This window comes from Macrobrachium nipponense, chromosome 8, assembly GCF_015104395.2.
Source record: "Macrobrachium nipponense isolate FS-2020 chromosome 8, ASM1510439v2, whole genome shotgun sequence".
NCBI classification, from domain to species: Eukaryota; Metazoa; Arthropoda; class Malacostraca; order Decapoda; family Palaemonidae; genus Macrobrachium; species Macrobrachium nipponense.
The window spans coordinates 45,691,766-45,716,765 of NC_087203.1; the positions used below are offsets into that span (position 1 = coordinate 45,691,766).

General features: G+C 36.7%; 1 protein-coding gene and 1 non-coding gene across 2 annotated transcripts in view; both read left to right on the forward strand.

Annotated features, from left to right (window-relative positions):
* The window catches only part of LOC135222740 (A disintegrin and metalloproteinase with thrombospondin motifs 7-like), a 295,212-nt gene that overhangs the window by 95,274 nt on the left and 174,938 nt on the right, over positions 1-25,000 (forward strand).
* Positions 24,091-24,163, forward strand: Trnar-ccu (transfer RNA arginine (anticodon CCU)). Its single transcript has one exon. It is a non-coding gene; the product is annotated as a tRNA-Arg (tRNA).

Below are 25,000 nucleotides of genomic sequence, written 5' to 3' on the forward strand. Positions count from 1 at the left end.
TCAGAGGAAGACGGACGAAAACCACACTCACTAGGCTGTCTTTTTTATTATTTTGCCGACGTTTCGTAATTGTTTACAGAATACATCTTCTGGGCTGCACATAAGAAAAGATAAAAAAACAAAAACATAAAAAAGTTAAAAGTATAGTCTAAAAGTTCATTTAAAATACATTAGAGTAAAAATGAAATCGATAAAAATAAAACAACCAACCTAGAGGTGAGACAGCAAGGAAACTAAATGGAAGGAAACCACCACAGTAAGAACTTATGCTAAATACAATTGACTCGCAGAAGTATGGGTGTTTAATGATGGTACGAGTGTTGTTTTATAAACAACGACTCAAGGATTGTTAACTCTTGTGTTTTGTAGTATGGCCGATTACACTGAAATCTTTGTTGTCAATGTAGGTTTTACATGTTTTGCATGGTTCCTGATATTGGAGTGCTCTGGGTTTGAGATTCTGCTCCCCGTGCGGAAAACTAATTCCCCGATGTGAATCGATGCGCACCTTAAGTAGCCGACTGGTGGATCCCACGTAAATCCCTGAAAATCATTTAGGGCAAGTATATTTGTAGATGACACCAAGACATATAAGGACACAGCTGATCTTTTATCTTAAACAAGGAGCCCTATATTAAGAGGATTTTTGGGAATTAATTGACTGATATGGCTGGGAAATGGTCATGAATAATTTGCGTGAATCTCTTTTTTTGAAAGGATTAGGTCATGGATATAGGAAAGGTTGCATAAAAACTCATTTTTGGTACAGTTGGAACGTCAGGTTTCTAGAGAAATGTCTATTTAGTAATTTGTTTAATTTCATATACTAACCTAGGTGGGAAACAGTTACCTTTAAAGAAATTAACTAGAAATAGAATCTCATTGTGAAAGGCATTCCAGTTAGATGAGAGGACTAGTGCTCTATTAAGGAGGGTAAAAATGGAATTAACCTTAAAATTAAAATAACAGCTACTATAAAAATTAGATCCGAGTCCTGTAAAAGTTTCCTTTCTAAAAATCGTGGTGTTAAAAGAGTTGTCTTGTCTATATACTTGAACGTCCAGGAATGACAGACAGTTGTTCTCTCTTTTTCTATAGTAAATTTCATGTTTCGGGTGAAGTGTATTTACGTAGTCGAGGAACAGGTCAGCCTCGTATCACCCTTGAAGAGAGCAAACGTATCATCAATATAACCTAGAATAAAAGAGAGGATGGAATCTTAGAGGGCAATCGTCGAGCATACGCTCCTCCAGGGAGCACATAAAGATATTCGCGAACGTAGGGCCAAGGGGGGAACCCATGGCCATGCCATCTACTTGTTTAAAAAGTTTACCGTTAAAAACAAAAAGCAGTGTCCAGCACTGCCAGTTCAAGAATGTGTTTTAAAAAGCGTGCGGTTAAAATTACTAAAAGTGGACTCAGGATCGGGAAATAGCTTGTCAAGAATCAAATCAATGGTCTCACCAACTGGAATATTCGTAAACAGAGATTCGATGTCAAGGCTGGTCATGAATAAGTCTGAATCCTGTAATAAAATAGACTCTTTAAAACTGGAGGGAATTGTTGAGCGAGTAACTGTTCTTTGTTAATGGTTCAAGTATAGGAACGAGAAATTTGGCTAGTTTATAATTTGGTGTTATTAAAAGACGCTAAAATAGGCCTGAGTGGGAGACCTGGTTTATGAATTTTTGGAGAGGCCATATAAAGTCCGTAAGAAGAAACCTGTGGAATATAGTTCCTGATATGTAGTTTCATCAATGATATTATCCTTTCTCAAAGACCTAAGGAAACGGTTAATTTTGTCTTGATTTTTAAAGATATTAAGATAGTCGGGAGTGCCAATCATTTCGAATTTGTTCCTGTCGTTTAAGATACTTTCCATTTTGGATAAATAGTCTTGTTATTCAAGATAACTGTTCCCTTACCTTTGTCGGGCCTTGTGACAACGATGGTCCTTGTTGTTTTAGCGAGTTGCTTCAAGGTGTCGAAATCTTCTTTTCTGAAAAAGGTGCCCATCGGGTCTTCAACTTCCTGAAAGTACCTTGGGATAATTCACAAATAATCTTTTTTGTAGGCTCCCCAAGTCGGTCTCAAAAGGAAGCGCTTTAAGTCGTTGAAATATTGATTCAATGGGTAAAAAAGAATTTAGTATAATTAGGTTTATAATTAGGTAAGCAGAAGCTCAAACCCAGTGACAAAAGGAACTCCTCTCTTTTGATAGAACAACATCGGAATAGTAAATACGGTGGTACGGTCATTATGAAAATTGGGGATAGTAATGCCAAGGTTAATAAGTTTCCTGGTGGCGTTCCTGTACATACGATGTAAAATCCTGTAAAAATGTTATTAAAAAGTTTTTTACATATCACAAAGTGTCATAAAAGTCAACGAGTTAAAAGATAAGACTTGTAACTGTTCACTATGACTTGAGTCTCTCAATAGCCTTTTGTTTACAACTAATTTCTAAATTAAGGAGGTTATTTGTAGCTTCATGATAGAACTGTGATGAATATAGGGAAGTCTTATAAAGTTTAAATTTTACAAAGTTAGGAACAATATTATTCAAAACACAATACTGAAGAAATTCAAGATCCAGTTTTAGTTTTTTCTAGTTTCTTAGAAAACCGTTCAGGAGACGGCATTTGGACAGTACTGCGTATCATATCGCTGTCTGATCACCTGAGATGGATGAGCACTCCCGACTATCTTAATATCTTTAAAATACAAGACAAAATTAACCGTTTCCTTAGGTCTTTGAGAAAGGATAATATCATAGATGAAACTACATATCAGGAACTATATTCCACAGGTTCTTCTTACGGTACTTTATATGGCCTGGCCTTCCAAAAATTCATAAACCAGGTCTCCCACTCAGGCCTATTTTAGCGTCTTTTAATACACCAAAATTATAAACTAGCCAAATTTCTCGTTCCTATACTTGAACATTAACAAAGAACAGTTACTCGCTCAACAATTCCCTCCAGTTTTAAAGAGTCTATTTTATTACAGGATTCAGACTTATTCATGACCAGCCTTGACATCGAATCTCTGTTTACGAATATTCCAGTTGGTGAGACCATTGATTTGATTCTTGACAAGCTATTTCCCGATCCTGAGTCCACTTTTAGTAATTTTAACCGCACGCTTTTAAAAACACTTCTTGAACTGGCAGTGCTGACACTGCTTTGTTTTTAAACGGTAAACTTTTTAAACAAGTAGATGGCATGGCCATGGGTTCCCCCCTTGGCCCTACGTTCGCGAATATCTTTATGTGCTCCCTGGAGGAGCGTATGCTCGACGATTGCCCTCTAAAGATTCCATCCTCTCTTTTATTCTAGGTATATTGATGATACGTTTGCTCTCTTCAGGGTGAATACGAGGCTGACCTGTTCCTCGACTACGTAAATACACTTCACCCGAACATGAAATTTACTATAGAAAAAGAGGAGAACAACTGTCTGTCATTCCTGGACGTTCAAGTATATAGACAAGACAACTCTACTTTTTAACACCACGATTTTTAGAAAGGAAACTTTTTACAGGACTCGGATCTAATTTTTATAGTAGCTGTTATTTTAATTTAAGGTTAATTCCATTTTTACCCTCCTTAATAGAGCACTAGTCCTCTCATCTAACTGGAATGCCTTTTCACAATGAGATTCTATTTCTAGTTAATTTCTTTAAAGGTAACTGTTTCCCACCTAGGTTAGTATATAGAAAATTAAACAAATTACTAAATAGACATTTCTCTAGAAAAACCTGACGTTCCAACTGTACCAAAAATGAGTTTATATGCAACCTTTCCATATATCCATGACCTAACCTTTCAAAAGAGATTCACGCAAATTATTCATGACCATTTCCCAGCCATATCAGTCAAATTAATTCCCAAAAATCCTCTTAATATAGGCTCCTTGTTTAAGATAAAAGATCAGCTGTGTCCTTATATGTCTTCTGGTGTCATCTACAAATATACTTGCCCATAAATGTATTTCAGGGATTTACGTGGGATCCACCAGTCGGCTACTTAAGGTGCGCATCGATTCACATCGGGGAATTAGTTTCCGCACGGGGAGCAGAATCTCAACCCAGAGCACTCCAATATCAGGAACCATGCAAAACAATGTAAAACCTACATTGACAACAAAGATTTCAGTGTAATCGGCCATACTACCAAAACACAAGAGTTAACAATCCTTGAGTCGTTGTTTATAAAACAACTCGTACCATCATTAAACACCCATACTTCTGCGAGTCAATTGTATTTAGCATAAGTTCTTACTGTGGTGGTTTCCTTCCATTTAGTTCCTTGCTGTCTCACCTCTAGGTTGGTTGTTTTTATTTTTATCGATTTCATTTTACTCTAATGTATTTTAAATGAACTTTTAGACTATACTTTTAACTTTTTTTATGTTTTTATCTTTTCTTATGTGCAGCCCAGAAGATGTAATTCTGTAAACAATTACGAAACGTCGGCAAAATAATAAAAAAAAAAAGACAGCCTAGTGATGTGTGGTTTTCGTCCGTCTTCCTCTGATTATGTCGCTTGGAAGTAGTTCCCTCCCGGTGCCTTGTATCACTAATATAATACAATTATATATATATATTATATTATTAATATATATATATATTAGTGGATATATATATATATATATTATACAATTATGCATGCTCCACAGAACATTGTCACCTATGAATTAGTGATAACAAACTCTCATCTATTCTCATCTTCTCGTCTCTTCTCTCTCTACTCTCGTCTCTCTCATGCAACTACACATATATGTGTATATATTATATTATATATAATGATATATGATATATAGATATATCATATATATATATATATTAGTTCAATTATATCATTATAGATAGTATTTAGAGATATATAATATGTTTATTCCATGTAGTCCAGTTGATTATCAATCAGCCTACATTATTTTTGAGAGACCCTATTCTGGAAGGTGCCGGGAGGGGGGTTGCGGTCCACGAAGACCATTCTTGAAATATGTAGTATGCTTGTGCTGTTCATTTGAACAACTGCGGTGGGTTGTAATCATCAGGATGGACAAGGGAAGGGTACTAGACTGGTAACCTCGGCCCAGAAGACTTCCTTAGAACTTAGGGATGAAACCCTTTGTATCCTTCCATTTTAGGGAAAAATTGTGTTGAATGTGATGTACAATTACTCCGTAACGGGGTTAGTGCCGTCAGTGCACCTCACGTGGTGCAGTGTAGGCACTACTTAAGGTTCTCTGCAGCGTCCCTTCTGCCCTATAGCTACAACTCCTTTCATCCCTTTTACTCTACCTCCGTTCATATTCTCTTTCTTCCATCGGGCTTTCAACCCTCTTTAACAATTGTTTCATGGTGTAGATGCGAGGTTTTCCTCCTATTAAACTTTTCAAACATTGTTCATTTCTCTTTTCAGCACTGGGGGGGGAATGGACAGCCACCAGCTCGTAGCGAGACCTTGTTGGCTCACGTTTTGGTCCTTGCCAAAGAGCTCCCTTCTGCACCCGTCTATTGCCACCACCTCAATTCGGTAGTGTATCCACCAGAGTTTCATGTCTTCACGCCAATGCCACGCGTTTAGAAGCTATGAATGTTGTTGCAGCCGATTTTAGTTTCTTTTTTTCTTTTTTTTTTACTTGTCATTAGAAAATGGTTGGCACGGACAGTTTCCACCTTGGAATCTAAACTTTACTACTCGGAAGATTGGAAAGCAAATGAAAAAAATATAATGCACAAGGACCTATTATTTCCTTCCCGCTTCCAGTAATGAAAAAACACACTTCGTGTTTGACTTGAATGGTTAAGAAGAAAGCCAGTGCATACAACTAAGTTTAACAGGGTAAAATACAGAAATAAAAATTTCGACTTTCAGTGAGGTCCTGTGACGACCTTAGTGAAGGCCGAAAGCTCCTGTTTTTCTAAAATTTACTCTAAAATTCAACTTGGACATATAATCTCTGGACGATTTCTATCTTAATCCATTTTCCCAACTTTAAAACCAGGGTGACACTATTTGTTATTGTGAGTTAGTTAATCGTTCCCGACCTTCTGTATGTTCGGTAGCATTCTATATCTCTTCCACTATGTGTAAACCCTCCTGAAGATGCCTAGAAACTAAAGGCGAAACCGGTCGGGATTCATTCCATTTTCCTTCTAGTGTATCTCGTTATGTACAACACTTGATTCAGCGAAGTCGAATGTCCCTTTACAGACACGTATCAGTAGGTGAAACTAAATTGGAAGAATGTATAGACACGCTCCCCGCAATCTAGCAAGAAAAACAAACCGTCATTCTTATCTGTGGGGTGTCCGACTCCTCTGCGGCAGTAACTGTCATGTTATCTGTGACTGTCATGTTAACTGTCGCCCCGTTTAAACAATAGTCATAAATGCTTATCTTTCGCCTGACTGCTAGGAATAACATGGCGTCCTTTGAACCTCCCAGTTTCGAATCAAATATTTATCAGTTTTGAACGCCAGAATATTCCCGGGTTAATGCCGTGACAAATTCCGCGCTCTTTAATGTGGAATCGTCGAAGGATACGGGATTCTTTTTTTTTTATTGAATTCCACAGTAATTCCGTTGCTATTGTTTTGTTAACTTTTCATGAATAAAATCCGCAGTAACTCTGTTAGAAAATGCGGTTAAAAATGACAAATGTTAAAATCCGTAGTAATTCTGTTAGAAAATCCGGTTAAAATGACCGGTTAAAAAATGCACGGAAACTGTTAAAAAATCCTGTAAGAATTTGTTAGAAAAAAGCGGGTTAAAAAAATGACAGAAATGTTAAAATCCGTAGTAATTCTGTTAGAAAAAGCGGTTAAAATGACAGAAATGTTAAAATCCGTAGTATTTCTGTTAGAAAATCCGGTTAAAATGACGGAAATGTTAGAAAATCCGTCAGATAATTCCTGTTAGGAAGGAAAGCGGTTAAAAATGAAGGAAATGTTAAAATCCGTAGTAATTCTGTTAGGAAATCCGGTTAAAAATGACAGAATTGTTAAAATCCGCAGTAATTCTGTCAGAAAATCTGGTTACAAATGACAGAAATGTTAAAATGTAGACGATTATAGTGAATTTTATTCTTCACTCCATACCCCAATTTATTATTAATGGTAATATTATTATTATTGATATTGCAATGCCATGCGCAGTGAAAAATTGTAAAATTGAAATGGAATAAAGAAGAAACAAATGTACATGATTACAGACAACATCTTTCATCAATATTTACGAATATTTATGTTGTTTTTTTAACCTAAATTATTTTATGATGAAAAACTTTTTCCCAGACGCAGTAGACGTCTATTAGTCGGTGTGACGCCACGTTGCGCAAAAACCATCACTTCAACGTGAAGGCGTTGAGTGGATATATTATGTTTTTCAACGGCTGGGGAGAGAGAGAGAGAGAGAAGAGAGATGACGAGAGAGAAGAGAGAAGAGACGAGAACGAAGGGGTAGGACCAGTTTTTATATACCTTTTTTTGTCCTGTGGAATCAATTGTAAACGTGGTATGTGTCTTGTGTGTGTTGTGTGTGGTGTGAGTGGTATAATATATATATATATATAATATATATATATATATTATATGTTACATAAATAATAATAATATTTTATTATATTAACACAAAACACACACCACCACACACACCCTACCACCATATATATATATACTATTATAGATATATATATATTATAGTAATATATTATAAATCTATAATAAGTTTCTTATATTTACATTTGCAATGTAATATAGGTATATTGGATATTACCATTCGAGTTTCAGTTATTAATTCACTTTAAACATTTTTTATTTTATGCTTATTTTGCAAAAGATATAATCAAACCCTCGTTAAGTTTCCGTTCAATTCTTCTATTTACTTCCTTCTTCTTTCTTCTTCTTCTTATTCTTATTCTTTTCTTCTTCTTCAGATTTCTCCAGCCGGTTCCAACCAAACCATTCCCACTAGTTACCCTATCCTTCGTTTATCTCACTGCCTTATTCCCCTTCCATTTTTTTTTTATACCAATCGTCCTAATTTGGCATATTCCAGCAAACGGTTTTCAAAGTATCTCGCGGCATACTTTTGTGCATCATTCACCAAGGAAGTTTTTTTGTTTTGTTTTATTTTATTTTTTGGTTTTTGTTTTATAGTTTTTTGTTCCGGCTCGTGGTATTTCTTCCACAACACACACCACACCTACCATACATATATATATTATTCGATATATATCAGATACTATAATATATTATTATATATATAATAATATATATTATATTATATAATATATTATAATTATAACATGGGGGAAGAACCCCCTGTATTTCCATCAAGGTAAGCGTGGACAACCGAAAACGGAAGGCAAAGACCCATTTTACTCCACCTTACCACACTCAACCTATTTCTCTCTCTCTTCTCTCTTGCCATCCTCCAATCCTAACGGTAATGAAAATGAGAGAGGTTGCGTCATAACAGGTAAACGTTTATTAACAAAAAAATAAATAAATCAACCATAGGTAATCCAGTCTTTACAGACTAAACCCAAAAACAGATACCATTGTCAAGTCACCCAAAAGTCCCACATTCCCCTCCGGGCAACTCCTTTTGTCCCACCCCGGCCAATTCCATGATCCGTCCCCTGTTTCAAAGATACATAACAAAAACAATCCCGGTAACGTAAACCACACCGAAGTTTTAAAGACAAAGTTAAATAAAATGGAAACAATCTTACAAGGATATCAAAAAGCCAGCCTCCCTTTGGCCTAAAGCACTTGAACACTTCACCCATTTCAGCCGGAATAATCTCACTCCACTGATAAATAAATAAAAACACGTTTGTTGCATCTGCCATCGTGGCTTTGCCTTCCCCCACGAATCTCTGTGCAAGTCTTTCCCATAAGAACTTGGCTAGTCGATACATTATGGAATAGGAAGAGGCGCACAACGCACATACGAATGGCACACTTCGGACAAACGCCTTCATATTACTGGCATACAACCAGTTTCCCAAAGGCACCTTTGAGGAAGAGTTCATAAAACTGTCGTACATTGACTTCCCTGAACTTAAAGCACTTTTATCGCCACGCCCACCCCTAGAAAACTCCATTCATGACAGCTAATCTCCAGGTCGTTACCTCTGGCACTGTTCTCCATCAGTTCCATAGGCACAGAGAGAACGCGAACGAACAATATATTATTAATCAAAAATCCCTAGGTCCTTACATTATATATATTACATTATATATATATATTATATATCTATATATTAATATATATGTATATTATAATATATATAGACTATATAATATATATTATATAATAATATATATATAATATATATTATGGTATATATGTAGGAGAATACTCTTTGCCATTCAGTCTTTTTCCACTTTTCCATAATTGGGGTCGCTGGTTTCTACTCAGCTTCCTTCCCATCTTCCTCTTTCCTGTATATCTTGTTCTCTTAGAACCCTTGCCTTTTCCTTCAATGTCATTCAATCAATTTATCTTTACCACCTGAACTTTGGCCGTTCCCCCCTCCCCTCTTCTGGCTCTCCACCCCCTCCATGTTTTCATAGCCCTCTTGACATACGTGTTCAGCTTATCTCCTACAGGACATGACCAAACCATTTCAGTCTTCGTTTCCTGAGCGTTTTTTTTGAAATAATAATAATATATATATAAAAGTTAAAACCTTAAATTCCTTTCATTATGGAACAAGGCCAACCATAAGGGGTCCCACTGATCCGAAAGTTTCCAAAAACTTCCACAGAACCGTTTAAAGTGTCAATTAGGAAAAAGTAAGAGGGTAGGTAAGGGTAAATTGCAGAAAAGAAGCAGATCCCACTTATTAAAGTAGAAAAAAGTAGTAAAAAAAAGTTAAATGTATTGAAATTGAAAGTTGAATAGTAGTTAGGGTAGTGGGATGCATACATTTATAAACTATAGATGTTAATATATACTTATAATATATATAGATAATAATATAGATTATATTTATATATCAATATTATACTTAATATAATATATATAATATATAATATGACTAATTATATATTATATATATCTATTATTATATATATTTTGCAATTAATATTAAGTATATATTATATTATTATATATATATTATACATTATATCTGAAGGGAGGAACAGGTATAGCCCTGGACCTGACGCCTGTGGTAATATTCCAGGACCATTATTATTTCCTTAAAATCTAAACAAGGGCACAGCCCGAGCATTTCGGGGAATTACATTGCATTGCTTTTTCCCTCATCAGGGTCACTTATCTATAAAATGATACAAAAAAGAGAAACAGTAAGACCTATACTTGAACTTGACTATATTAAAAGACATTAAAAAACAATTAAAACTTTAAAATACAATAATACAAAATGTAAAACAAAAAAGGAACATAAAAACTAAGTTAACTGCCCCCCAAAAGAGAAAATGATACTGAGAAGCAAAAAATAAAACAAAAAACATGAATATTCAGAGTTAAAAAAAAATAATGATAACTGTAGTTACAAAATATTGAGGGAACTTACTGAGAGTTCATGTCCGTAAGTTAAATGACAACTGGACGAAGGTTAGAAAACTGCGAATGAATAGGGGTAGAAGTGGGGTGGGTAAAAGGGTAAAAGACAGAGAGGAGAGAGAGAGAGAGAAGGCTGGGAGGAAAAAAACAAAACAAACAAACAGGACAAGCCAAAACTTTATGCAATGAACAAAGGAAACAGAGGTGTTTGGTTATTGAAGTGTTCTTGGAGACTGTTGTTTAATATGGAGGGACTCTAAAACAGGGAAGTGGAATGGCTGGTTTTTTGTTTGTCCGAATATTCAAACAAATCGCTGTACTGTATGATGGAGTTGACAAGGATATGGCCAGAAAGTATAATTTGCACTATTTTCTTTTTTTGCTTAAAGGGTAAGGCCTGTTACGATGGCTGGACACCCCTATGAGAGTCGATGCCCCCGCAACCTTGAAGGAGGTTTGGAAATCCCATCCCCTATAAGTCCCAAAATTACAGTTTTGGGGCAATTAAACTTTATAAACATGGCAGGTAGACGCAATCAACTCCGGGAGGGTGTCGTTTAAAGTGAAACAGTCTTTCCAATTGTTCAGCGGGTTATTAAAAATAATTCTGAACGCAAACAAGCCAATAAGGGTATAGATGGCCTCCAAGAATGACAATAATTTACGTTTGAGTGGGCCAGAATAATTAGTGAATGGTAGTGGAACGTTATACACTATCTTTTTGGGAATAACGGTGCAGACTACAGTTTTTTTGGCCGTAAAAAGATTGTCTAAAAAAATTCTTTAAGGATTTTTGGATTGAACAAATGGTGCAGGGGTAAGCAATTTAGTCTAAAATTACAAGTTTTCTAAAAACCTAGAACTTCCAGTGGTGAAAGTTTTTATTCCCATTTGGAGGGCAAAAGGGAAAAGGCTCGATGAATGAGAGTTTTTACATGAATTAACCCTGAAATAAAGCAAAGGGGGGACAGGTGGACTAAAATAAGTTTAAACCCAAGGACCGGTTAAAAGTTTTCTTATGAAAATTCCTAGCCATAAAATTATCCTTTATATATATAATATATAATATATAATATATATATTATAATATATATTATATATATATATAATAATATATGGCAACACACACCACACACACACACACAATAAGATAGATATATATATATATAGATATAATAATAGTATAATAGCTATATATAATATATATATTTTTTTTTTTTGTCTTTTTTTTTTTTTTTGCTTTCTCATTCCTCCCCTCAATTCATCACACTCCTCCGCCCATTATACCTTTCAAAAAACAATTCCTTCATTTGTTTTTCTCCAAGGGAAATGATTTGGTGGGGGAGGGGGGCCCCGCTACTTAATCAAAAATGAATTTACATTATTCCTAGCCCTCACCGAAGCCATTCAGAAACAAAAAAATTCTCAAGTAGATAATAAAAACTATATTCTCACATTTAATTCGCATCGTATGTCCTTTTTTTTTTCTTTTTTTTACGTTTTTTTGTTGCTTCCTTCGTACGTTTTCCACCTTTTTTGTTTGCTATCTCCATGCTTTTCTTTCGTCCTCCCTCTTTCATTTAGCCATTTGTCTCCGACTTCAGTTCCCATTTGCTTTGATGTGATTTTTGATTGGCTTGGGTTGGTCTGCATAGAAACTGGCGTCACAATATTGCTGTTGGTGGAGTGGTAGCACTCAGTGATAGTACTCGTGTAGGCAACGAGTGAAAGAAATGACGTAGATTAATAAAGACAAACAAAAAAAGTAGATTGGTTTCTTTTTGTTTCCCAAGTATGAATGAAATGACATAGATTATAATCTGTGTGCCCTATAAATGTATATATGAAATAAAATTCCCTATAGTAGATTCACATCACCGGTGCATTCGATGTATAGGCCAGTCCCGTTACGAACGCTCCTGAACTTGGCTGTTGATTATTTAAGCCAATCCACGGGGCAGGAAAACTCTCAGTTCTTTCGAGAGAGTTCACATTGGCAGGATGGTAATGCTTCCACCTCGCCTGAGGGAGTACGTCTTTCAATAAAAGCATCCCTCAGGAGGAGGTGGAACATACAGCCTACCTATATGAACTCTCTCTCGAGAGAGAAGACTGAGAGTTGCCCAGCCCCGTTCATTGGCTTATTCAACAGCCAATCATGGAGCGTTGTAAGGGCACCTTGGCCATAGACATTCACAATGCCACGGCTTGATGGTCAATGCTACTATGGTTAATTCTTATTTCCTTTCTTTCCTTTCTTCTATTCCCACTGCATCCAGAACTTCTTTACAAATCTTCCATTCAAAGTATAAGCGTTAAACTGATAGCATCTCATTCTTACCGTTAACGACATGGCGGCTTGTTTGCAAGGTCAATAGGCTTTGAACCGGTGACCTTTCCTGCCGTTGAGAACAACTTTACTGTTTTACGTTTTTCTGTTAGAAAAAAAACTAGTTGCGCAGGCTTTATCCGGTCCCGTCCGCACTTTATTCCTGTACCGCCCATCAGACCTTAAAAAACCACTGCGGCTAGAACGGCTCGCAAATTAGTATGTTGATCATCCACCCCTCCAAATCAATCCGAACATACCAAAATTGCAAACGCTCCAACACCTCAGTTTAATTTTATTTTACTTAAGGATAAAGTTAGCCATGGACGTTGCATTTGGCAGCACTTTCCGGTGGCATGGGACGCATCCTCACTCTACCGTATCTGATGAGCAACTGAAACGCTACCGGTTTATTGCAGCTTTATACGTTGTACAGAAGACTGTAACTTTGGTTACCCTTCCCAGTAATTCAGTGTTGTTTCCTAATGACATTTTTCAGACTTGGCAGGATTCGAACCCAGGCTAGATAGAGGACCGTGCTTATTGCCTAGCCCATTTAGCACCAACAAGAAGGGTAAACATTCACATCAGCCCATGTTACGTATCTCTATAGTAGAGTTCACATACATGCCCTCAAGGTCGTATTCTTTGGGTTAATTAACCCATGGGTTCAAACCAATTAGCTCCCCTTAGGGGTTTTTGGGTAGACTACATTCAGGATCTCATCCTATACTTAATTGCGTAATTATTTTTTTTTTTTAGTTCTCTGTGTTATATTATATAGAATTTTATAATTTAATAGTAAGATTTTATAATTCAATAGTAAGGCTTCTGTACTCTCTTATGTTATATTATATATAGAATTTTATAATTCAATAGTAAGGCCCCTCTGCTCTCTATTTTTTATTATATAGAATTTTTTAATTCAATGGTAAAGCCTCTCTGCCAATTCTGTTGGTAAGTAGTTATATTGTGGATATTAGTGATAGTAATATAGAAATATAGAAAGGAAATAATTGGTTTTCGTTTCCTTGTTTTACTGGGAATGCAATCTCAGGTAAAACCGAAAAAAGGCAAGCAAGCGACGAGGAAAGCAGGATGAGAAAAACTCCGGAAAAGCACCATTAGCAAATAAAACACAAAGGAACGAGCTGCGCGAACGATCAGAAAGAAACGAAAACAACTAATAATAAAAAAAAAAAAAAATTAAAAACGCATCATCATCTAACGACAGAAACCTGAGTGTACGAAATACAGTTCGGAACGCCAAAGTAGATGTTATTTCTTTGCGTAGTAAAATAAATAGAGCATTATTCATGTCGCGAAACAAAAGAGGGGGCGGCTTTCTCTAACTACAGAGTAACCCAAGCATCAATGAAGGGGTTGGCTAACGTGCGGTTGAGAGGTTGGGGCGGTCGGGATTTGGTGGGAAGGATATTGCATAGGTTGGGTTGTTCTTGCAGTGGGTCGTCGCCAAAATAGGGAGGAGAGAGAAGAGAGAGAGAGAGATGAAGGAGGAGAGAGAGAGAGAGAGAGAGAAGGAGGAACAAGCAGAAGAGCAGAAGTATTCTTAAAATGGGTCCAGGTAAATAAAAACAGAGAAGAGAGAGAGCGAGAGGAGGAGAGGAGATGAGAGAAGACGAGAGAGAGAGGAGAAAAGAGAGAGAGAGACTAAGCAACTAGGCAGAAGTGATCTGAAAAAGGGTTCCAAGTAATAAAAAAAGAAGAAAAAAGAGAGAAAGAGAGGGAGGGAGAGACGAGAGAGAGAGAGAGAGAGAGAGAGAGAGAGAGCAGAAGTATTCTTAAAAGGGTTCAGGTAAATAAAACAGAGAGAGAGAGAGAGAGGAGAGAGGAAGGAGAGAGAGAGGAGGAACAAGAGAGAGAGAGAGAGAGAGGGACTAAGACAATAGCAGAAGTAACTCTTGAAAAGGGTTCAAGTAATTAAAAAAGAAGAGAGGAGAGAAGAGAGAAGAGGAGAGACGAGAGCAGCGAGAGAGAGAGAGTTCTGAGAAGAAGAGAGAGAGAGAGGTGGGTGGTCCGGGAGCTGCTGTTTGACACTGATTGATTGCAAGGGGTTCCATGCAGTTCAAAATCAGAAGAAAATGAGGCAGAGACTTCTTGGGAGATTTTGCTCATTTTTTGTTCTTTCTTTGCATTAGCAGATACCACCTTTATCGTTTTCCCCATTTTTTTTTCGTACGTATTTTTGGCTTTTGGACCTGATTGGAGCCCATGGCTGCAGGCACCAAATCCCCACATGTTGCTTTTTTTTTTTTTCTAACTCAATCCAGTTGGGAAATACTTAGTATGAACTGTATTTGGTAAATAGATCAAATGTTTCATATAAAGATGTTAATTTCTTTTTTGTGTATTGAATTTTTTACGCCCATTACGAAACTGATGCAAACAAGAGCAGTCCAAGGGGGGTATTTGTTTTTTTTTTTCCAGTTCAACATGGTTGCAAATGCGTTTGACATTTTTTCCGATATTTTATCTGTTGATGTGCGTGCAAGCAAGCAAGCAGTTTTCTGCTGAATGAAGTGTTGGCTTTTGCAGGCATTTCAATTGGTGCTTATACTAGCATTCTTAGATCTTAGCAGCTGATTTACCCTAATAACAAGGGAGCTGAAATAATATTTGCAATGGCACCTTAGCTTTAACTCGTCCTAGTCCAATGAGTTGTCTGTGTTCAAATAAAAAGTTGGAATAACCCAATATAATTTCCATAATTTTTGCTGCAGATTCCGAGTTGGTCACCAAACATGAATGATGGAAACAAGGCGGATGGGGTCCTTGGGGGCGGCCGGGTTGGGGCGTTGGGGGGTTGGGGGTTGGCGAGCGTCAGCTCCCACCTCATGTCGGTCCACTGCAAGGCTAAAGGCTTGGGATTGCAGAGGTCCTTTTGGCTGCTCCATAAGCTGGCCCCAAACTTTCCAACCATTTACTTTACCTTCCGTTCCACCTGCTTCCTTATTCCATCTTTGCTGTCCAACCGCTCTGACTTCCCTCTTTTCACCTCAAGCACTGGAATTCCTGGAAGCGCCTCAGTTTTTTGATATTTTAATGTTTCTTCTGCTGTTGAAAAAACGTTCTCAGTTCCAGAAACGTCCTTTTAATACTCACGACCTGCTGAATGTCTTGTAATTGGAACTTCTTCATAAGTTTAAAGCATTACTATCCTAATACTATTCTCCTTCGCATTTTAACACATTTCTATCTATTCATTAACTTATTTTTGTTCCTGTTTAATAAGTTGAGATTCTCATTTCTTTCTTCTTATTTTCCACCCCTTGCCTCGGTTCTTAAACTTCGTTCCTAATGAACAACATAATGTTTCTTTGGAAGGTTGAATTTCAATCAAGTCAGTGGGCCCCCTGCGAGGTGGGCTTGTTCCATAATTGAACTAGGGTTCATATTCCTGAGATTAATAATAACTAAATAATAATAATAATTAATAATTAATCAACTAATAATAATATGATAGGGCACAAGTGAATAGTTTCCTTAAGGTCCAACAGTTTATTACTTAATGACGGATTAATAACAGTAGTGAAATTTTTTAAAAACTATATAAAAGCTTTTGAACCCTGCCCTGGGTTCATCTTCTGAATAATAATAATAATAATAATAATAAAATAAAATAATAATAATAATAATAAATGTAGTTTGGGTAGAGAAGGGGATAATAAGAAATATGGTTAATTTTGATATTCATGAAGATTTCCTTATGAATGCGAGGGTCAATTCCAAAGGGTCATTAGACCAACCGAGCTTCTACTGCATAGCATATCCTCAAATAAGGCAATTAGGAGAGTAAAAAGAATACATGAAAAAGAAACATTAAAAAAAAAAAAACAATTTAAGTTTATGCCTCAAATTTGCATACTTTCCTCCCTCCCATCTTGTGCTTGTCCTCTCTATCTAAAAGTTAAAGTTATGTCTGTAGCTTTCCTGGAATTGAATCGGTAAATATTGGCAAAAATCCACAAACGACATCTGCGTATTCCTACAAACAAACTAACCAAACAGCCTTTGAAGTTGTCAGGAAAAATAGTGAAGCCAGTTTTATTCCTCGTATATTTGTATCCGATTTCCTGGCAAATTGTTGAGCGTTATTTTTTAATCTCTTGGCAAAGTTTGAATGTTATTTTCATATATTTATGTCTTGGTAAATTTTTGAATACTATTTTCAAATTTTTTATTTCCTGGCAAGTTGTGAATGCTATTTTATTTTTTTTTTTTTAATTTCTTGGCTTATTTTTGAATGTTATTTTCACATTTTTGATTTACGAGAAAAAAGGTTCTTCATTATTTCGTCATTGTTTTCTTGGAATTTTTATCTTCTTGGAAATATATCTTGGAATTATGCTCTCTCTCTCTCTCTCTCTCTCTCTCTCTCTCTCTCTCTCTCTCTCTCTCTCTCTCTCTCTCTCTCTCTCAAGTAATATATCATGGAATTATACTCTCTCTTTGTCACACAAAAGTTACATCTAATCCAGACCCATCTCTCTCTCAGGAATAATATATCTTGGAAGTGTCTCTCTCTCTCTCTCTCTCTCTCTTCTCTCTCTCTCTCTCTCAACAGTCCATCTTGGGAACAGTTTATCGTCCAAGATAGACACACACACACGAGCCGACGACTCATGAAAAAGTGGGACAGAAAGAAAAAAGAAAAACAAGTAAGAAGAGAGAGAGAGAGAGAGAGAGAGAGAGAGAGAGAGAGAGAGAGAGAGAGAGAGTTTAGAACGTAAGCAACTACATCCCAACATGGGAAATTATTAAAATGTTCTCCTAAGAGATAATAAGATAATGGGGCGGGGGCGGGGAAGGGGTGGGGGAAGAATATCAGAAGGATGGTAAGGATTCCTCGACGAATCTTTACCAATGATGATGACAGGAATGAGTGATGGTGATAAGGAATCGATTGTATAGTGATTTGGCGTAGCTGCTGCTGATGTGGATTTCATTAAAGATAGTGAGAGGGTATTGTGTTGATGGTGAGATGTATAAATGATGGTGAAGATTGAAGTAATGCTGGGAATGAATAAATGATAATGCTTAGAAAAATAAGAATATTTGGGATGCTGTCGAGATAATCTTTAGGATTACGAGATGAGAGAGAGAGAGAGAGAGAGAGAGAGAGAGAGAGAGAGAGAGAGAGATGGGGGGGAGCATATAGATGAAGATGATAATATTGACGAAAGTACAAAAATTAACAAAAAGCCAAGAGGAGCTGTTTTTTTTTTTTTTTTTTTTTTTTTTTTTTTTTTTTTTTGTATCCTGACCCTCATCCTAGCACAAAGCTACTTAGAGATGGAGGATTAAGAAGAAAGGTTGATCTAATCGTGAGAATATTTTTTGATTACTACTAATAGTAATTTGGGATATCAGTTTTCGGTATGAGGGCAGCGCCGTCTGTGCACTTCTTTCGGCGCACTGTAGACATTCATACTGAAGGTTCTATGCAGCGTCCCTTTTTAGGCCGCTAGCTGCAACCGCTTTCTTTCATTTTACTGTACCTCCGTTCATATTCTCTCTCTTCCATCTTAACTTTCCACCTTCGACTAACAGTTGATTCATAAGTTTTCTTCCGTTTCAACGCTGAATGACCTCGTAGGCCCCAGCGCTTGGCCTTTGACCTAGATTCTAATTCTGCTGTTATTGTTTACTATTAGCGTATCCTTATCGGCTACAAATACAACGGTAATATAGGGAGAGTCGAGACCCATTGTCCTGGCTCTTGGGACAGTACGTACCGTCCGCCCTCAATTCGGCTCTCCCATTCCCCCCCCGGGAGGCGGTGGGGGGGGGGCGTGTGAGGCGGGAGGGGGGATTGTTCCCATCAATGTTACACCAAGGCAAAGGATATATGGTACATAGTGTTATATATATATATAGATGAACTAGATATATATATATATAGATATATATACATATATATATATATATATATACATATATATAGCATATATAATATACATACATATACGTCATGCGTACAAATACATACATAGTTCATAATGTGTATATGTACGTAGTGTCCATTTGTGTACGTGACAAGGGTATTTTGAAATTAACATAAAATATGCTCATATTTTTATATCAAATACAGTATAATATACGTCATTTTAGGTATGCGTATATTGAGTGCCTCAAAAAAGAAAGAAAAAAATTATTATTATTCATGATTACGAACTAAAACCAGACACAGGTTTCGTCTGAGGTGCCCGCTACCCAAGCCTACCCCAACCCCCTTCCCTCCTACACCCCCTCCCCTCCAATCCCTAACCCCCCTCCTCCCAAGCATAAGAATGCTTTCGGAGATGATTATCGAAGGACGAAAGTGGGATGCCTTCAATATTGATGAGGATGATGGAGGAGAGATATACGATTGTCCCTTTCATTATCCTGTCCGCCCCAAGAGTTCATTTTTTATTTTTTATTTTTATTTTTTTTAAGGAAGCCATTCCTATTGTCACTTTTTTATTTTTCACAAAAACTTGTTTCCGTTGTTAGTTTTTTTCCATTGTCATTTTTTTATTTTTCACAAAAACTTGTTCCGTTGTCAGTTTTTTTCCATTGTCATTTTTTTATTTTTCACAAAACTTGTTTCCGCTGTCAGTTTTTTTCCATTGTCAGTTTTTTATTTTTCACAAAAACTTGTTCCCGTTGTCAGTTTTTTTTTCATTGTCATTTTTTTGTAAAAAAAAAATTCGTCCCCATCGTTAGATTTTTCTTTTTCACAAAGAAGTGGTTCCCGTAGTTAGTTTTTTTCCATTGTAGAAGTAAGTCCCGTTGTTAGTTTTTTTTCCCATCGTCGGTTTTTTTTTTTAAAGTCGCTCCGTCGTCTTTTTTTTTTTTTTTTTTTCACAAAAAAAGTGGTTCCCGTTGTTAGTTTTTTTTTTTTCATGTCGGATTTTTTGAGAATAAAAAAATAGTCGTCCCTATCGGCAGGTTTTAATTTTTTTTTTCACAAAAAAGTGGTTCCCATTGTCATTTTTTTTTTTTTTTTCACAAAAAGTGGTTCCTGTTGGATTTTTTTTTTTCTACAGAAAGTCGTTCACGTTGTCAGTTTATTTTTATTCTTTCTGCAGAATATAGCTCGATACGGAGTCGTTCCCGTGTTTTTCACAGGAAAGTCGCTCCCGTTGTTGTAAACATTCTTTGATACTGATTTTAAATATTTCTTAATATTTTAGCATAGTTCGTTCACACTAACGTGCGTTCAGCCACTTCCACTGCAGTGTCTGATCATATACCCATTTTTCTATTTTATAACCATCTCCTTGAATATAACTTCCTTATAACCCCTCTGCATGATTTGGTGTTTGGCTATATTAATAAACACGGAATTATTGTGATAATATTTGACAGAAGTAATAAACCATATTTACATAAAAGCAGATGAGAGGTTATTTAAAAAAAAAAAAAGATGTTAAGCAATACATAGTTTGATTCCTCCTTTTGCACTGATGTCATGAAGTCGAGCATTTAAGGATGTCAGCTGATCCTTTGACATTAAGCACTTGCTAGAGAGAGAGAGAGAGAGAGAGAGAGAGAGAGAGAGAGCGGGCTTGTCAGATAGTTGATAATATGGAACGTTTTTGGGTTATATTTGATGCCGTCACGCACCAGTGATATATATATATATATATATATATATATATATATATATATATATATATATGATACCTATATATATATATGATATATATATATATAGGGAGAGAGATAGACAGAGAGCGGGTTCATGAGATAGTTGATAATGTTAAAACGTTTATGGGTTATATTCAATGACCGTAACGCACCACAGTGATATATATATATATATATATATATATATATATATATATATATATAGTTAGAGAGAGAGAGAGAGATGAGAGAGACTGAGGAGAGAGAGAGAGAGAGAGAGTTCCGAAGCTTTGAAAAAAAAAAAAAGGATAATAAGTCCGTTCGTTCTTGCCTTCGTCCGCAGCGGCTTAGATGACATTTCCGATATTCCGAAGGACAACGACTGACTCCGCGCAGGTAGAGAGAGATGAGAGAGAGAGAGAGAGAGAGAGAGAGAGAGAGAGAGAGAGAGATCGGATGTCTATAAGTGTTTTCTGTTGTCACAGTGCTTTGATTTCAGTTCCCTTTATTATTTCTTAAGGAACGAGCTCGCAACTTTGGGTCGGCGTTGGAAACGAGTCTTTGGCCAGCTTGGTTTCCAACTCTCCGGTCGTAGGAGGGGTATGTGTGTCAGTGGATGTAAATGTGTGTGTGTGTGTGTGTGTATATATTATATATTATATACTATAATCCCATATACATATATATATATATATATATATATATATATATGTATGTATGTGTGTGTGTGTGTGTACATGCATTTGATGTATAATATATTTATGATATTATATTATATATATATGAATAATTATCACATCACCGTGAGTCATATAAATTATTCGAGCTACAAATGTCCTTTAATATCTAATTCGCCCTACCTCGGAATTAATATATTTTCATATATCTAAACCGAAGGGGAATTTTTTAGGTGATAATAATTTCGTCCTCTCGTGGGTTCGAACCAGAGCGCCCATTGGACAACAGAAGAAATGTATGTATGTATTTACTTCAGACGAAACATACACGTATTACTGTGTATTATGGAAGTCAACGACGCCGCCAGTTCTAGCAACTAAACTTTTCTTCTGCAGGATCTATTGACAGTATGTACAAGAATTACCTGTAGCATGCGTGCACATGACCTTGGCGTTTGTAACGGTGCCCATCTTTGTCTTAGCGGTGGCCCTCTGCCCAAAAGTAACTGATTGACAGTTTTCTCTCTGGATGTAATCCGTGAAACTATGTATACCAACAGTCGTGTTGTTAACGCGCCCTTGGGCTTAGCGTTATATTGTTTTATTATTCTTTTTTTTTCAGAGACGAATCATATATTGCATATAAATGAAGACTTAGGTTCGTTTTTTTTTAAAGGAAAAATGCCAATTTCTTCTTCATTTTCGAGCGCGATCTCTTTACCTTCGGTCTTTTCAAATAAACTCAAGTGGCTGGTGTAAACGTGTTGATCTATAATTTCTTCAGAACCTGATGCTGTATTATTAACATAGTATGTCGGTGATGCCTACAGCTGTAGGTACCATTTTTATCCCGATTTATTTAGCTTTTTTGGTACAGCTGAAATAGGTCAACGCACCGTAGATGATTACATTAGTCGAGTCTAAAACAGCCTTAATCCTCATTAATCATCAAGTAAAGTAAGGAATGAGTTAATTACTTATCTCGTATTTTATTCACTCCAGTTCTCTTCACTTTCCCCATTTTGCTCTGATTAGCTTATACAAACGTCTACTTAATCTCTCTCTCTCTCTCTCTCTCTCTCTCTCTCTCTCTCCGAGTAACTCTGTCTTGGCTATGAATTTTTCCTTGTAATTTTTTTGTGTGCAGGGGTGCGGGCTGGGGTAAACTTATGTATGGGCATTTTAGTGTACAGTTGTCAACTCCGTGAATAATCATCTTTTAAGTTTTTTAGTATGGTTTCAAAACAAGTTTATAAGTATTTTTTTTCATTTCTTTATGATTATAATTATATATCTCTTACTCAGTGCTTTGTGAAACGTTCCAGGACTTACAACCCAAAGCACGTGAATCGAAAATCAGTGATTCTCTTTTGTCACTCTCATTTGTTAGTAGTCTCCTGACGCTGTACTTCTTGGCAAAGATGAATGGAAGACAAGATGCCTAATCAATGATCTTGTCCTTTTATCTTGCATCCACTTAAACTCCGTCGTAAGTTCGAGTTTTTTTTTTTTTTTTTTTTTTTTGCTGACGTCTACAGATGTTGCTGTGTTTTATTGTAGAACATTTTTTCGCCCGTGCTGTCTTCGCCTGTAGAATGTAGGAACTTAGCCCCTTTTTTCATATTTTTTACATACTTGCTTCCATCGTCTTGTTGCCTCTCTTCCTGAAATAGAAACCAGTTGAGTCTAGTAATCGCTTTTCGACAGAAAGAGGCCAATGGAGTCCTCTGTTTTTCTGCTTTTGGTAAACAAGCTATGGTTGCTATTTCCCTTCTTACTGGAACAGATGAATTTTGTCATTGTTGGACATTTCGTCCCTGTTTTGACGAACTGACGTAACCTATTTTTAGTTTACTGTAAAAGAAAACTTTTGAGGTGGCTATTTGTCTGACTGTCCGCCCTAGATCTTAAAAACTACCGAGGCTAGATGGCTGCAAATTGGTATGTTTATCACCCACCTACCAATCATCAAACATATCAATTTGCAGCTCTCTAGTCGCTGTACTTTAGGTTTTATTTAAGGTTTAAGTTAGCCATAACCGTGCGTCTGACAGCGCATACAACACAGGCCATCTCGGCCAGCTGAGAGTTCCATGGACCGCGGATCATACAGCATTATACCGAGACCGCCGAAGATAGATCTATTTTCGGTGGCCTTGAATATACGCTGCACAGAAAACTCGATTGCGCCGAAGTTTTGACTTGCTTTATAAGTTTTTAAGTTTTCCAGCCAAAGTAACTCGGTTTTGATACTCTGTAACATGTCAATATTTCAAACAAAATGTCCTTGAAAGATGAGCTGATTAGGAGCTCTGAATCACATCAAAATCTTTGAAGCCGATTTTCTCAGAATGGGGTAAAAAAATGGGTCAAGCCAGTCCGCCAAGCCAGGAAAGATTTATACCCATTATTGTTCATAAAATGGAATAAACCAATTAAAATAAGTGTAGGTTGACCGACCTTGGCCTAGTTCATCAGTCATCCATCCATCTACGATGTCAAATTTTATGTGAATGATGACGGCGGTGAGAGAGCAATTCATATTATTATTATTATTATTATTATTATTATTATTATTATTCCTTGCAGCTGGGATCTTATCTATCAAGTGCAGATCCTATAGACGTGTAACTTTGCATTGGATGAACCTAAGCCTCATTGCCTTTCCCAAAGGGTGCTCTCTCTCTCTCTCTCTCAAATTAAATATTTACGCACACACACACACACACACACACACACACACACACACTATATTCCCGGGGTGCTTTGCAATCCGTCGATTAGCTGCCCCGACCTGCAAGCAACAACCCCCCCCCCCCCCCCCCCCCCCCTCTCTCTCTCTCTCTCACACCAGGGTGGATGGTTCTCACCTGAGTGCCTGAGCGTGATAAGAAAAGGCCCCTGTGGCCCAATGGATAAGGCATTGGCCTCCTAAGCCAGGGATTGGGGGTTCGAGTCCCCCCAGGGGTTGAGTGGAATTTTAGGCGTTATAAAGGTTTTTTTTAGGGGGCCTGGGGTTTATTTTTATCGCCGTCCAACTGGAGATTATTTCTTTTATCCTTATTGAAGGTTGATGTGCAGGACCTTAGCTAAGGTTCAGTGGGGTTAAAGGTCATGGCTGTGTATGTTTTTTTTTTAGGATTATAATTCTCTCTCTAATCTCTCTCTCTCTCTCTCTCTCTCTCTCTCTTTCAGTTCCATATTATATTTATATTGTATTTTGCGCCTTATTTATCACCCAGGAAGATATCTCTCTCTCTCTCTCTCTCTCTCTCTCTCGTTTCCAAATTATATTCATATATTTCGCGCCTTATTTCTTACTCAGGAAGATTCTCTCATTTTATTTTTTTATGATTCTTCCCCTACTGTTATTATTCGTCGACCTTGCTACATCAGAACTATTATTATTATTATTATTATTTTTTTTTTTTTTTTTTTTTTTTTTTGCTCTATCACAGTCCTCCAATTCGAACTGGGTTGTATTTATAGTGTGGGGTTCCGGTTGCATCCTGCCTCCTTAGGAGTCCATCACTTTTCTTACTATGTGTGCCGTTTCTAGGATCACATCTTCTGCATGAGTCCTGGAGCTACTTCAGCCTCTAGTTTTCCCAGATTCCTTTTCAGGGATCTTGGATCGTGCCTAGTGCTCCTATGATTATGGGTACGATTTCCACTGGCATATCCCATATCCTTCTTATTTCTATTTTCAGATCTTGATACTTATCCATTTTTTTCCCTCTCTTTCTCTTCAACTCTGGTGTCCCATGGTATTGCGACATCAGTGAGTGATACTTTCTTCTTGACTTT